Source organism: Lolium rigidum, chromosome 1 (assembly GCF_022539505.1).
Source record: "Lolium rigidum isolate FL_2022 chromosome 1, APGP_CSIRO_Lrig_0.1, whole genome shotgun sequence".
Taxonomy (NCBI): domain Eukaryota; kingdom Viridiplantae; phylum Streptophyta; class Magnoliopsida; order Poales; family Poaceae; genus Lolium; species Lolium rigidum.
In genome coordinates, this window is record NC_061508.1 from 283,088,079 (window position 1) to 283,104,761 (window position 16,683).

General features: G+C 40.4%; 1 long non-coding RNA gene across 4 annotated transcripts; it reads left to right on the forward strand.

The window, feature by feature from the left end:
- The first annotated feature begins 456 nt into the window (after positions 1 to 456).
- On the forward strand, positions 457 to 5,029 carry LOC124695020. 4 transcript variants are annotated; one of them, XR_007000517.1, is made up of 3 exons: positions 457 to 500; positions 569 to 4,507; positions 4,818 to 5,029. It is a non-coding gene; the product is annotated as an uncharacterized LOC124695020 (long non-coding RNA). The 4 variants fall into 4 exon arrangements; XR_007000518.1 differs by having other exon boundaries at positions 463 to 2,774; positions 2,975 to 4,507; XR_007000520.1 differs by having other exon boundaries at positions 463 to 1,896; positions 1,983 to 4,507.
- The last annotated feature ends 11,654 nt before the right edge of the window (positions 5,030 to 16,683 follow it).

Sequence of the window (16,683 nt, forward strand, 5' to 3'; positions counted from 1 at the left end):
AAAAGGAGGAACGTATTCCTTATTCTGCCCAGACTCCGATACGTCAAGATCGTCGTCGTAGTCGAGCGTTCCTTTTTCGCACGGCCTGAACTGGGCCGAAAGCCCGAAACCCAGCTACCTCGTCACGATGGATCGTGAGCCCAGCACCCAGCACCCGAAACCCTCACCCTGAGCTCGTCATCCTACTCCCCTGCACGGATTTCACGAGTCGCCGCGCTGCACGATCTTGCCCGTCGCTGTCGCCGTCACCGTCGCGCGAGTCTCCCCGGAGCAGCCGCCTCGATCCTGCAGGCCGGTGGCTAGCACGAGCCAGCACGCGAGTCTGCCCGTCGCCCAACGTCGCGCAAGTATCCCGGCGCCGCCGCCGTCGCGCGAGTCTTCCCAGCGCCGCCGCCTCGATCCTGCACGCCATCGGCCGCCACGAGGCAGCACGCGAGGCCGCCACGCGACCTTGCCCTTCGCCGGCGTGCGAGTCTGCCCGCTGCGGCTGCCTCGATCCTGTACGCTGTCGGCCTCATTTTGTCATCGTTGATGCAGTGTATTTATCAAATTTCATTCCTCTTGTTAGATCTAGCTGCTACAGACACACATCAACCATAGGACAGATGAGCCGGTGGAAGGTAATGATACCGTTGCTAGATCGAGCTGCTCCTCGCCTCCTCCCCCTTCTGTGACTTACCTACCCCTCCTGATATTGCTTACTCCATATTAGATTTCTCGTCGCTCTCTGTTGCTTGCTTATATCACATCTATCCCTCTCCCGTGTTTGTATGGAGTAGTAGCAAATCTTGTTTTGTGCGTGCTAATTGCTAAGCTTTTGGGTCAAGTAGTAATTTCAGACCATATATACTTCACGTGTATTAGATTATTTTTACAGCAATTGCTGAAGATGCACAAGTATTACTCTGCCATTCATATATTTAGGGGGCAGTTTACTTGTACAGGTATTTGTAGCCTTTTCATTCTTTGCAATCGGCCTGGATTTAAGGTGACGTTTGAATCTCTTTTCATGTACCAGGTATTCACAAACTAATGTAATAGAGGATTGTTCTACAACTTCTTTTTTTCGCCGGTTTTGATTCATACAATGATTTTAATTTTTAAAGACCAGTGGCTGCAGGGTTACTGTCAGCTAATAAATTTGATTCATACAATGAGGATAAAGACCAGTGGTTGTGGGGTTACTGTGGTACGGTATTTGCAACATGAAACTGGATTGATGAACTACTTATTTTGTTCCTGATGTGATATAATATTGGGTGTGTGAAGGCTGATAGTTTGCTTGTTTGTTTGATAAATTTGGTTGTATCCTTCATTAGATGGTTCTTGAATTGTTATCGGACAATGATTACTATAGTGTCATACTACAATTAAATATATTCAGTTCACCGGTCCAGTACAGCCTTACAGAAGATAATGTGAACATATAGCATGCAAGTGGTTAGGCTAAGTGCAAGTGGGTATCTGTAAGAGATAGGAATTATATAAGGAGAATAGTGGGAAGGGTGTCTACTGATCCTATCCAGAATAACCTTTCTGAACTATATGTGCCTTGATGCACTTCTGCACGCCTTCAATTTTTGGGCCCTCGGCGAGCTTCTTCCTACTTTCAAGGAAGCAAGGAATTTGGTAGCAAGTATGTAGCTTACTATAGTGGGTTTCATCTTTAGCTCTAATCAGTCTCCCGGATGACCTTTTTTCTGTGTAATTTCTTCTTGCTTCATGTTGTACTATATCTGGGTAGGTGTATGTTGTTAGGTTAGTTAAATTCTATTACTATTCAGCAATGGCATGTCTAATTTTTAACACTCAAAACCTGAACATGCCTCATAATTTTTTTGCTTGCTTGTTTGAAGACGATAGTTTGAGTGGTAATCCTCTCTTCATGACCAGTGGGTACATTTTTAGTGCATGTCTCTACTTTTGGTGTTTCCACTCTATAATATTACAGAAAATGACTCTTATTATCCTTTCCGTTTTAGTGGTGTCACTGCTTCGTAGATGTTTCTCTTGGAGAGAAAGCACATGGCATGTTTCAAGATTCACTTGTTACCAAATGCAGTGTTCCAGAAAAAGCTGGACTTTCGGTTTGACTTCTATCTTTCTGTTCATACTTTAGTAGCGTGCTATACATTTGCATGTATTTTCTTTCTCATGTACTTATGAAGGCATACATATGATATGTATGTTCTAAATGAGCATAAGCATCCAAATTTATGTGGATAGAATTGCTCATTTATCTTACTTTTCCCTATGACATGATTTCCGCAAGGAAGACGTTGATGCAGTCAGGTACTTGGTTTCTTAGTCCGCCTCTATTATCTCGATAAGCACATTTTTCTATTATGCCTCCGTTTTTCTCTGCGCGTCATTTTAGTTAGCTTTTGTAAGGTTCACTGTAATCTCATACATTATATGGCCAAGGCGTTGTCTTCGTTTCCTATGCTCATTTGTAGATCAAGGTGTGCAGGCGTGATCTACAGTATCTTGATGTTCATTCTAAATCTTGAATAGTGGGTAATTAAGAAATGGCATCAACTCTTGAGAGATAACATGATTTCTCTTGATTTTATATTATGGTTCTTAGAATGTCAAGGAGTATACACTATTTTCTTGTGTTAGCAATGATTGCTTATATGATTTACACATCTTTCAGGAATTATTGCAAGGCCTAGCGATGGAAGCCTGGAGGAGGATTTGGTAAATTGCAGAGGCATCGGAGGCTTCTCTGTAGTGCTTTATAAGTTCATGGAACCTGTGGAAAAATGGCTTGGGTATTTTCAAATTGCCAGCTACTCTTGACTTCTCTGTAGTGCTTTATCTTGGCCGAGACCACTTGGTTCAGTTTATTCAGTTGAAAATGGCTTGGGTGTGGTATAGGTTATCAAATCATTGCGCTACCACTGAATCATTTGTAGCATGAACTCATGATAAATCATGTTAATCTCACAGTTCTCATACTATTGTACTTTAGAGCTGAGCATCTTCAACATTGTGCATGAGGTACAAAGTGTGTTTCTTCTGTTGCTATGCCTGAGCAGTGAGAACAATATATTTCGGCATCTTGGGATAGTTCCCTTTGGCAATGGAATGCTGAAACAGGGAAACAAACATGGAATATGGTATGCATACTATTTCTTGTTAATCATTTAAAGAAATAACTACCTTTTCCATTCCTAAAGATTTGCACATGTACATTTATGTGCTGATTTTCTTTTATCACTCAGTTTTGCCTCTTGTCCAAGTCCCTGCTTATTCATTGACTAATTTGTACATTGTACAGAAAATATTTTTTCTAGCAATCATAGAACGGGGAGGCTCTGGTTTATAAACCTAATCTACTGCTGAAGAAAATGATCACATAATGTACCTTTTTGACAGTATTTTTGTTAAGAGCTTGCATTAGTCCTATGCTTACATCTCATTATCCTTTAGATCTTCTTTTTGTTTTTACTTCCTTGAAGGGATTAAGTGATCCTTATCATTACCTTCTCGTTGCCATTGTTACTTTCCGTTGGTGTCAACAGGTTAAAAATACCAGTACTGCTACTTCTAGCCATAGCACGACTAAACAGAAATGCAGCTTTAAATAGGTATGGTGCATGCTATGATCTGATGCTGGTTAGGGAATATCATGGTCAATTATCCATGCATGTTAGGGAATATGGAGGAGTATGCACTGTCTTGTTCGGGTACATCACATATACATACTTCACCTAGCCTCCTTTTAAGCTTGGCTGATTCCTCATTGAGATATTCTGGAACATAAGAACAACCAGATACTTGCGATCTCTCATTATCTTAGCCAGTGCTTCTATCGACTTTTCCAATGGTTAACTTTATTTTTTACCTACGGGCTTGTTCGGAATGTGGAGTGTAGGTCGCAGATTGCCCTGCCGAAGGACAATTTATACAAGAGTAAAACTTATTAACAGCTTTCTATGCCTAACTAGGTTTGACTGGACTACCTGCATGCTGGCAGTAGAATCCATGGAGAACAAAATAATTATTTTATATTTGTTGTAATGTGCATATTTTAGTAAAACTAGCCGTGAATGAGGAGAATAACGTTTGTGTATGCTCTCTGTTATGTGTCATGCATTTTTATTTTTAGTAAAACTAGCCATGAAGGAGGAGAATTCTTATTCTGCAAGTAATACTCGTTGTTAGGTTGAAATGATGATATTTGCATGTCGATCAAAGGCTTAGAAATGTAGTTGACTAGGTTTAGTTTTCACAGAGATAATCCCATCCTAACATGTCTCGACTGGTGCATATTTCACAGACGAAGGGAACTGGCAGGGGCAGCAGCATTGTGCAGCAGCTGACTAGTCTCGTTGTGCACCGGTGCATGGAGGTGGAGGTGGTCCTTAGGGTGGTGATGACTGACGAGCAAGGAGGAAGGGAGTGAGGTGGTGGAGGCGAGGGCGGTGGTGCTGGTCGATTGTGCCTGCCTGTCGCCACCTGGTCTGAGTGGCACAGCGGCCGTGCTATGCAAGCACCATAGGTGTGTCCGTATTTTCATTGATGCTCGCCCTGATGTCTGCCTTGGTACATGTCATTTCTGGGTCCTACATATAACTGAAATTACATTGATGAAGCTTGTGAATTTGTCAAGCATTGTTTCAGTAAGACTTGGTGGTGCTACTTATTTCTCTTATTGTGAGTACGTAAATTGTTTGTACATAAATTTGTGAGCGTTGTGAGCAGTACTGGATCCCTTCCTTCAATCTGTATGAGCATAGACGTGTGTCACCTTTAGTGGACTGTTTGTTTCATTTAGGACCTAAATTAACCTAGAGTGTGTATTATCACAGGTACTGAACTAATGATCAATACTTGGATTCAGCCTATTCAAAATTGGAGGCCGGAAGTGCCATGAAAGTTTTTGCTCGGTCTCTCCTCCGACGCTTGCAACCCATACCAGTTGTCCAGTTCTACTAATTTTAGGTTTGTATCTGGCAGTTCGAAACAAAGGTCGATTCCCTGTAAACATATTAACACATGAAATTTATCCTTTATGGCTTCCCTCTGGCTCGTTAAATTGAAACCGAACTGGAGCGGTTATAATCGTATTTGACATTCATTGCTCCTAATTCATGTCAGCACTCAAGGACAATTGTTCCTTCAGTTCTTCATAATAATTTGTAGAAGTAAGTTAAAGAGTTAAAAAAGAGTTATTTGTCACTATGAATAGGAAATAATACTCTCTCCTATCTATTAGTTGTGTATTAGTTATTGCAGCCCATTCTTTCAAATATGATATGTCCAGTTCAAAACCATGTTTAATTAAATAGGGCAGGAGGAAGTATCTCTTCTAAATATATTTTGAGTTGATAGAGGTGCATGGCAATATATTGCCATATGAATTTTTCAATACAAGATATTCAGATATAGTTTCTTGGTACTATTCTTGAACACTACATGTGTCAGGCGATTGCTTGGATTGGATCATCTAAAGAAACCAAATAATTTGTTTCTCTTGCAGTTGTGACAGCAAAGTAGCAGTTTGCATGTTTTCGCATACTTACATTTTGAATTGCTTCCTCTCGCATACTTATCAGAAATGAAATGTACCCATTAAGAATCGGCAGGGATCATCATATGGTGGGAGCTTTGTAATGCTTGTACTATCAAGAACTAATCTAGGAAAAATAGAAACTCTCGAATGGTCAGTGTTGTTCTAATTTGTGGTTGCATGGTTTGTTTTCATTATTAGTTATTGAGCTGTTCCTTCTACTTCACAGGCTTATAAGTTGTGTGGCTGATAGATTGTATAGGTTAATGCACCAGCACAAATTGAAGATTAATTATATAGAGTTAAGTGGTGACTTTTTTACTTTTATCATTATGGATTCAGCCATTTAAACAGACTTTTATCTAATCCCGCCATTTAAACAGACTTTTATCTAATCCCTGCATTGTTGATTTACAAAATTATGTGGGTTATACTTTTACAATGCTGGTTGCTTACATATCCATGCCTTAACTATGGGAGCTACCTTTGGGTTTAGAATTATTGTAGTACACTGAATAGTCTCGTTACCAATTTTGTACCTCTTCAAAGTTTTGATCTTCGCAAGTAAATTTTTTGTGGCATAAAAGAAATATTTAGTGAAATCAACCCGTGCCAACCAGGGCACACACGAACATATGTGCTCCTATGTTGAGCTTGATCCGATGGAGCAAAAGCTGCTGATTGCCCTTGTTCTTCCTTCCATCCATGTGTCTTTGCAATTTTATTTTTCTCTCCCGTTGCAACGCACGGGCACTTTTACTAGTGGCATTAAAATTTATGAACATAATTGGATTGACATTCAGGAAATGATCAATTTCAATGGTCCTGGCAATAAGACTGGCATGGCTGATTTGGCAGCCGCCATCATTGACACATCTTACAAAGACATGAAGACCAAGTTCCCTACTAGCAGCCACGATCAATGGGAGTGCATGCCATTGCCTCAAGTAAACTTGAGGTATGCTGCGATTGATGGGTATGTCAGTTTTGAGTTGTACAGGCGACTCAAAAAAATCAATGATGGGCAGCGTCAAGCACAAGTAATTCCAAGGGAAGTGGTTTGCCCGGATTGCAAGGAAGCGGCTAGGTTGGCCGCTCTTCCCCCTGCCTGGCGCGACGAGAAGAAGCAGTTTGTCGGGACAACCTACTAGGAATTTGTATCTTATTGCTTTAGGTACAACATACCATTTGATCCGAAGAATATGCCACCATGGATAAAGGACCCGTGCGAGCCTACTTCGGGGTCTCCGTGGGATGGCGGTTCACATGGTGAGCAAGCTAGGGCAACGGCTGGATGTGGTGAGTGTAATATCCCAAGATTTGGGGTTACAAAATTAGAGGAAACAGATGTGTGCATTGCATTCATGCATAGAAAATCTGGGGAATTTTCGCGCTTTAAAGTAAAACAGATCACGATGAATCGAAGTTTCACTTGACCTTGAATTGAAGTAGCTCATCAAGTCAAGCGCTATAAACCTCAATGTGACTTTGTTAAAACTTTGTTTTGGGTAGAGATAATTTGATCTAAGGGGTTAGATCAAATGGAACTAATAATCAACACAACAACACTTTACTCAATGATCAATTGCTTGATCTGATAAAAGATTATCATATGATAATCCTTGCCACAACATATGAATATCCATTTAATTGGAAATCAAGTAACAATAATTAGGAGTAACTATTCCTAACTTATCTTTTCCATGTTTGAATCTAATCCTTGATCCTACCATGAACCTCATGGTATTCATACTACTTTAATCTTGAAAACAAGACAAGGAGATCCAACTAAGGAATATAATTCTTCTTTAGTTCAAATTATTATACATAAAAATCAGAGAGGTGAGAGCTCTATATTATTTATTAGAGAAGCAATAACAAACCTTGAGCTAAACCTTGGATATACATCCAAGTATTCAAATCATCATCTTCAAGAGTAACCCTAGAGTATTATTCAAGTCTTCCCAAATGAGAGAGACCATTCATATTAAACCTAGCTTTAGCTATCTAAGAATCCAGGACAACCATTGAACCAAAGTATTAGGTTGTAAACCATTTCCTCTTGGAGTGGTGAGATAACCTAATATCAAATGGAACAAGACCATATCCATGAATAGGTGAAGTAAAGTAGAGATTAATTCAACTAAGCCCTCTAGGTAGAGACTTAATCTTTCATACCTAAAGAGATCTGGTGAGTACACCATAAACCCTAGGCTTATATCCCAACCTTAACTTGTGAACCACTTGGTGATCATAAGTAGAATTCTCCCACATCTACATTCCACTTATTCTTCACCTAATAAACAAAAGAGAACCTTAGAATAAAACTCTATACTTAATATGGTGAGAAACCATCCATTAACATGACCAAAGTTAACTATAAAAAAGAACTATAACAACTTTAGTTGATTTAACAATAGATTAAGGATATAATAGAAATCTATGTGTATAAAATAAAACCAATTCTCGTATCCTTAGTAACTAAAGGAACACATGAAATAATAATCAAGTAACCATTTTATCATGAACTGGGGGAGTAAACCTAGCCAATACAACATGGTGTCATCTCATCTCTACAACCTAGCATTATATCTCAACCCTAGTTTGTGAATCCCATGGGGATCACAAGTATAAGCTCTAAAACCATTTCCAATATATTAATTGGAGAAACAACTGAATAGCAACAAACCTTGTATAGTTCAACCCTATAACAATCCAAATGATCTTGGATTGAATCATCCTATGAGAAGTGAGGAAGAGCAACCCTGCCAAAGTAATGTGGTATTAAGTGCCATATAGAATCTATTCCCATGTCTCAAACTAACTTGTGAATTATTTGATGATCACAAGTAAAACCCTAACATATATCCCAATATTAGTTTGTGCATAACTTGGGTGATCACAACTAACAAGCTAGGCTAGAATTGAGATTCAACCCATTTGTCATTAGGTAATTAGCATTTGGACCCTAATGGCTCATTAATCAAAGCTTATGCTCAATTATAAAACATAAAAGTCACCTAATGCCAAGTCTCATAAACTAAAACCAAACCTTGAGGGAGACAATACCTACCTTAGATACTTTCAAATATAATAATAGTGTTAAACTCAGAAGGGGGTTAAAATTGAAACTATTAAACCTTAATAAGTTGGTGATCACATAAAATCAAATGCAAGTCATCCACTTCTCAAATGGGAACCAAGTCTTAATAATAACCTCTGAAATACTTTGAGTTGCAATTATCAACTCTCATAAATCCTGACAGAATTAATTCACAAGAAAAAGAAATTAAAAATAAGAATTGAAACCCATGCCTATTTGATAGTATGAACAACCCACAACTAGGCATTATAACCCAATACAAAATATTTGTTTCAAATAAAGAATAAAGTAATAGTCCTTGCACTACATCTCAATTCAATTAACATAACAAGAACCCTGCAATTCAAATTTGAGTTTAAATCAGATTCAAATAGAAAATATAAAACAGAAAATAGAAAATAGAAAAGAGGGGAAAAACTTTACCTGGACTTACCTGGCCGTGTAGCCACCAAGCAGCCCAACAATTGGCCCAACAGCACCAGCCCAACTTAGCCCAGATACCCCTTCGTCGAAATATCTCCGAACCAGGTCGTCCTCATCCCTTTCCTCCTGCATGCCGGCCAGCACGACGCCGTGCACTCCCTCCTCTCTCTCGCTGTCGACCTCCCAGGGCTCCAAGGCGTGACGAGGCGTGCTCCCGCGTGGTATAAAACCCCTGGACGAACCCTAGCCTCCAATTTTTCTTCCTCTGCTCAATTTCGCCCCCAAGCCGAAACCCTGGCCGCACCACTTCACCATTACCGCCGGCGATTGGAGCATCCCCGAGCCAAGCCAAGAACACCATCCTCACCGCCAGACTCGACTTGGTCATCGTGCAAAAGGAATTGAGACGGGGCGATCCGTAGCATCGCCGATGAGTTCATCTTCTCCGACACCGGGGACCCCAAATTCCAGCGAACTGAACCTTCCCCAACCTCGCTGACCATCTCGACCGAACCACGGTGAGCTTGCGCTTCTTTTGATACCTAAATTGCATCAATCCGTGATCTGTAGCTCCATAGGGCTACTTGGCCGGAGTTGAACCACCGCGGCCATGTTCGCCGGCGATGCTCCGGTGGTCGAATCGAGCAACCAAACCCACCATCAGACTCAGCGTGTAGAGGGGGTCCGGAAAATGATAGTCGTGCGTCCCAGTAGGCCGAAAAACGGCGTCGCCGTCGTGTGTTGACTCGCCGACGGCGAGTGGACCGGCGAGGTCGACGTGGCAGTGGGGCCATCCCGCGTTCCTTGACCAGTCGTTGCCTACATGGCAACTGACTGGGTCAATGACCCCACTTGTCAGCCTCTGTGGGTAAACTAGCCCGGTATAACTAGTCATTTCGTTTTAGTTTAAAAATTCAGAAAATTGCTGAAACTTCATATAATTGTAGAAAATTAATAAAAACTCAGAAAAATATATATAAGATATCAAAATTCTTAGAAAATTAATCTCTATCCAATAAAAATATAATATGGAATTTTTATTTTTAATAAAAATTCAATTGTTTAATACTTATGAATTAAGCCTTTTCTTTAATTCTAAATTCAATTAAAATTCAATAATTAGTAAAAAATTCCCAAAAATAAATAAAAACCAGTAAATAAATAAAGAAAACATTAAAACTAAATTCTCTTTATTTATTATTTGTTAAATCTTTATTAGAGAGATTTAAACCCTAATTAATAATTACCTAATTATTAATTGTTTAAAAATAATAAAATACCAAATTCAATATTATTTTTATTCCCAAGTTATTAATAACTTCAACTTTAAATTGAAGTTATTAATCATAGAACTATATGGTAAATAGCAAACCCTAATTCCATATGGAATGATATTACAACCTTATCATTTCATGTGAAACCCAAACCCTAATTCCACTAGAAACCCTAGCTCCACTATTTAATGTGTGAAACCTAAATTGTTTCCAAACCTAAACCTAAGCTAGAACATGTGATCATGATATTTTGATTTCATCCATAGAACCATAGTAGCTTCTAAATGTTTACCATGATCCCATAAAATGTAGTAACCATCATTACTAAATTAGTATCCCATGTGTTCATCTCATCAAACCTAGATGATCAAACAGGAACACCTAAGTCTAAACCCTTGTTCCTATCATCAAAAATATCAACCTTACTCATACCTATATGGAATCACACCATTGTGATGAACTCCAATAACAACCATGCTAATATTGACATCACATCCCATACACACTAAACCCTATTAGTGTGAGATAATTATTAAACATCCTATTTAGGAAACCATCATTCCTTACTTAATGAACCCAATAACAACACCTAGACAACCTCAACCCTAATTGATATACTTCTTATTATGTAAGAAGTATGTTCTTCAAAAGTTATTCTTTTGAAGTAAATAAATAATCATCATCAACCCTACCTAACAGGACCTATTAACTCTAGCTAGCTATCACCAGCAAAATGAACCAATCCTGATAGCAACCTTGTATGAATAATTGCTTAGGATGCCTAGGCTTAACTCAACCTTACCAGCCCTAGGTGTTGATAAATCCAACCATTGGATTAGGATCCATCTACTACTTACTCCAGAAACCTATTAGAATCATAGAAAACCATAGAACCCCACAAACCTAGATATCATACTTGTTCTTTATTATAGAACATGTTCTTCAAAAGTTATTCTTTTGAATTATATAATAAGTAATCATTAACCATGCCATATAGTACTAAAACTGACCACTGTTCTTTACTTGTTAACATCAGGCCAATTATCAGTCTTTGTGTGCTCAATTGATTACTATGCTTTATTACCTACCTGTTCATGATACCAAGTAATCACACCTGAATAAGAACCTTGTATGTGAATCACTCTAAAAGTGCAACACACCCTGAACTAATCATTACCACTCACTAATCCTAAATCATCGGGGTTAGGTCACGCTTAGAGCGATTGCATCTCATACTTATGCATTATTGCATCCTTGCCAATCTTTTAAACATCGTCATTACCGGACGATGATGCTATTTCAGAATTTGGAGTTATTGCGTATCGAAGACCTTGTCTGCATAATCTTGCAGTCAAGAAAGGCAAGTTCATCACTTGCTCATGTCATTTGAGTATTTTTATCAAATTACTTGCAAAGTATTATGGTTATCACTATTGCACAAAAAAATCAAAACCACTACTTTCATAACTATGAATATGACTATGTGGTGGGCAATGGAACCATGGATTGTGTTGATATGGTGGAGGTTCCATTGCACGGGCTTATATCCATCTAGGATTAAACAACAAATGTCGCCAGTGATTCTTGTGCCGTAATATCCGTGTTAACCATAAGATCCGGAGTGGGACGGAGTAGTCAAAAGTGTTTCCACCTCTCGTTCATCAACGGATGCGCTTTACCATAGACACTTGTATCTGTCAGGGCAAGCGGTGGGCTGGGGAAGCCTTAAGTCCCCACGGCATAGTCCGTAGACACTTGTCGCTCGAAGTGCAAGCGGTGGGCTGGGGAAGCCTAAAGTCCCCACGGTATTGCGGTCTATGATGGGTTGCAGCTACCGGCGAAGGAGTTTGGTTAACGAGTCCCAAACCGTTGTCGTGGTCGGGGTCCATCCTTAAGTGGTATAAGAGGACCGACGAGGACCCAGGGTCGGGGTATGCAACAAAGGGTGGGTGTTCGAGGTAGCGGAGGAACATGATTGGCTAGACCTTATACCGGGCCTCACACCAAAGGAAGTGTGGACGAGAACTATAGACTCGGCTGGCACCAAGGTTAAGATCTCTTATGGGTAAAGCAACACACCTCTGCGAGTGTAAAGAACCGTGACTCGTCACTCCCTGTTCCGGGATATGGAAGCTGCGAACGCGGCCGGAAAGGAGCTCCATGAAGTTCTAGTAAACCGGTGAAGGCTGACGGACATAGTTCTTTTGAATAAAAGCAACCTTTTGAAGAAATGGTTATGAAAACCTGCATTGGTATTAGACTTTCTGGTCTAATGCCGTAGCTAGTGCATTAAACACCTCTTTCCTATAATGAACTTGTTGAGTACGCTCGTACTCATCCCACTCTTAAATCCCCTGCTTAGATATGGAGGCATCGAAGGAGGATCTACCGTGCAACTCGAAGACCGAGGAGTCTACAAATACTTCAAGGGAACAGGAACCTGCCGAAAGAGTCAAACACCACAACTACCATGGGAGAAAACCTGGATTAAGTAGTAGAAGGGAACTAGTTTCCTAAACCTAGCTCCTACTTAGCTAGAATCTATTCTTAGCCTCTTTAGCTAGTTAAATACTCTTCCAATAGAGTTCGTGATAGGATTAGACTACGAGTCGTTCTTCTGGAGTTTATTTGCAGATTTACCTCATTGTAAAGTAGGAGGTTGTGCTGATCTTATGTAACGGACTCGATGTTGTAATTCTATAGACATGCCTTGGACCCGCATATGTTTCTGTTGTACCACTCTGAGCGATATAATACTAGTGGAACGGTGTTTCATTGGTGTTATATCAGACTTGCATACTACACCATGCAGTGGTATGCCGGGTCACCACAGTGAGCTAGCAAGGGCAGGGCCTGTATCTGGTTGGGAAGCTCCAACAAGGATTCCCGACACACGAAGTGCGAACGAGTGCGGAACTTGGACTGCCAACCCATGGGAGGCAGGTACAAGCGGCACCGGCAAGCGCATCAAGAGGGATGATGATAATTGGTGAACTAGGCTGGCGTTATATGTTTCCAAGATTGTACATAAGTTTAGAATTATGAACTAGTACCGGTATTGTTTAGGTGATGTAATTACTTTTGCAACAATGTGTATGAGGTTTCGGAACCACGCTTCCTTATTTAAACATGTTTAAAACATGAAAATGAAAAGGTAAGCCTGCATCCTTCTTAGTCACTCCAAAATGAAGCTTTTGGGAAGGTATTTGAAATTTCCATGTTTGAAACCCAAAACGACTTCTCTTCGTGATTGACTTCATAAGACAAAGTTTAGGCTTAGGGGTAGATACATGATTTTTCTGGTTTGAATATGTCTAGACCTTGTTTATCAACTTGAGTGCTTACTATATGACCTAAGAAGGCTATGTGCTTTGGTTTTTCATTTTTTTTGAAATTTTATGCCCATTTGAATCTTGGTCAAATCCTACGTACGTTTGACCAAGATTTGAACAAGTTTAAAATATGAAAATAAAATGTAAGCCCGGTCCGGATCCTTCTTAGTCACTCTGAAATGAAGCTTTTGGGAGGTTTTTGAAATTTCCATGTTTGAAACCCAAAACCACTTCTCTTCATGCTCGACTTCGTAAGATAGAGTTTAGGGTTAGGGGTAGATACATGATTTTTCCGGTTTGAATATGTCTAGACCTTGTTTATCAACTTGAGTGCTTATTATATGACATAAGAAGGCTATGTGCTTTGGTTTTTCATTTTTTATGCCCATTTGAATCTTGGTCAAATCCTAGGTTTGACCAAGATTTGAACAAGTTTAAAACATGAAAATAAAAGGTAAGCTCGACCTGGATCCTTCTTAATCACTGTAAAATGAAGATTTTGGGGGGTTCTTGAAATTTCCATGTTTGAAACCCAAAACCACGTCTCTTCATTCTTGACTTCATAAGACATAGTTTAGGGTTAGTGTAGATACATGATTTTTCTGGTTTGAATATGTCTAGACCTTGTTTATCAACTTGAATGCTTAATATATGACATAAGAATACTATGTGCTTTGGTTTTCATTTTTTGATTTTTTCTGAATTTTTATGCCCATTTGCTCTTGGTCAAATCATAGGTTTAACCAAGATTTAAACAAGTTTAAAACATGAAAATGAAAAGGTAAGCATGCATCCTTCTTAGTCACTCCAAAATGAGGCTTTTGGGAAGGTTTTTGAAATTTCCATGTTTGAAACCCAAAACGACTTCTCTTCGTGCTTGACTTCATAAGACAAAGTTTAGGGTTAGGGGTAGATACAAGATTTTTCTGGTTTGAATATGTCTAGACCTTGTTTACCAACTTGAGTGCTTACTATATGACATAAGAAGGCTATGTGCTTTGGTTTTTCAATTTTTTTGAATTGTTGTGCCCATTTGAATCTTGGTCAAATCCTAGGTACGGTTTGATCAAGATTTGAACATGTTTAAAACATGAAAATAAAAGGTAAGCATGGATCCTTCTTAGTCACTCTAAAATGAAGCTTTTAGGAGGTTTTTGAAATTTCCATGTTTGAAACCCAAAACCACTTCTCTTCATGCTCGACTTCGTAAAATATATAGAGTTTATTAGGGTTAGGGGTAGATACATGATTTGTCTGGTTTGAAAATGTTTAGACCTTGTTTATCAACTTGAATGCTTACTATATGACATAAGAATACTATGTGCTTTGGTTTTCATTTTTTTGATTTTTTCTGATTTTTTATGCCCATTTGATCTTGGTCAAATCCTAGGTTTAACCAAGATTTAAACAAGTTTAAAACGTGAAAATTAAAAGGTAAGCCTACATCCTTCTTAGTCACTCCAAAATGAAGCTTTTGTGAAGGTTTTTGATATTTCCATGTTTGAAACCCAAAACCACTTCTCTTCATGCTTTACTTCATATAAGATAGAGTTTAGGGTTAGGGGTAGAAATACGTGATTTGTCTAGTTTGAATATGTCTAGACCTTGTTTTATCAACTTGAATTCTTACTATATGACATAAAAAAAACTATGTGGTTTGGTTTGATGGTTCATAGTTCATAATTCATAGTTGATCATACATACGGATCATACATACAGAATTACGCGATCCTTATCGCGACTTCTAACCTATCTAGCCATCGAGGAAGATGATGGTCGCGTTCTCCTCCGCCTCCCGCGCCTCCTTCTCCTTCACGGCGGCGATGGCCGCCGCCTTGTCTTCTTCCTCCGCCCTCTTCGTGTCGGCATCGTCCTTGAGGGACGCGGCCAGCGCCTTCAAGAAGAGGGGGTCTTCCCCTTCCTCCGCCTCCTCCGCCCTCTTCTTGTCGGCATCGTCCTTGAGGGACGCGGCCAGCGCCTTCAAGAAGAGGGGGTCTTCCCCTTCCTCCGCCTCCTCCTCCCTCTTCTTGTCGGCATCGTCCTTGAGGGACGCGGCCAGCGCCTTCAAGAAGAGGGGGTCTTCCCCTTCCTCCGCCTCCTCCGCCTCCTCGCCGGTTGGCGGCGCGAATCCGCAGCTGGTGCTCGCCTCCCACGCCACCTTCGACCGGCGGTTCCTCTCCCAGTCGGCGCGCCATTTGTTGAAGATGGGGCCGCTCATCGGTTTGAGCGGCGGATCCGCCTTGTACCAGAGCCCGTCCGGGGCGAACTCGCGGAGCGACGACGACATGTACAGGGAGCCGCCGTACCTGCACGCCGCGCGCCGACTCCCGGCGGCGGACTGCTTGCACTGGAGCCGCCACGCCTCCTCGAGCGTGTCCGTCGCGCGGGATCGCTTCGATCCGCTCGCGGGCGACGCGGAACTGGTACGGCGTGAATACATGGCGACCGGCGAAGAATCACCACCCCGCATTCAAGGCCAAGCACGCAGCATATGGCCTCTTCCTTACGTCTTGCCTGGTTTGTTGACGGTCAACGCCCCTGCTGCTGGCCCCGATGCTCCTGGTCCTGTTTAAAGTTAATATGTGTAATCTTATTCCCCTTTGGAAGTTCAGCATTAAACTCTACTAGTAGTACAACTGTCGTGGTCTTGTGATGTACAGTACTCCGTAGTAGTACTCTTTTGATGCATTTGTGATGTAGTAGTACTGTACTTTTTTTTGAACTGATATAGTACAGTACTATCTAAGAAAAGTACTCCCTCCGATTCACATTCTTTTTAGCACCAAGAAATATGGATCGGAGCGAGGGAGTAATTAAAACATGGCATCTCCTGCATGAAGCTTGACAGATTGATCGGGTTGGCTAGAATGGCTATACAATGCTCCTCATTAGGCAAATGCATGCCATGTACGATAGTATACGTCCAGTAAATAAGTCTATACTGACATGAAAAAAAATACTACATTGGGGATGAGAGTCAATTGGGGCATCTACAATACAGAAAATCTTGCTCGTAGTTGATTTTGGCTAAGA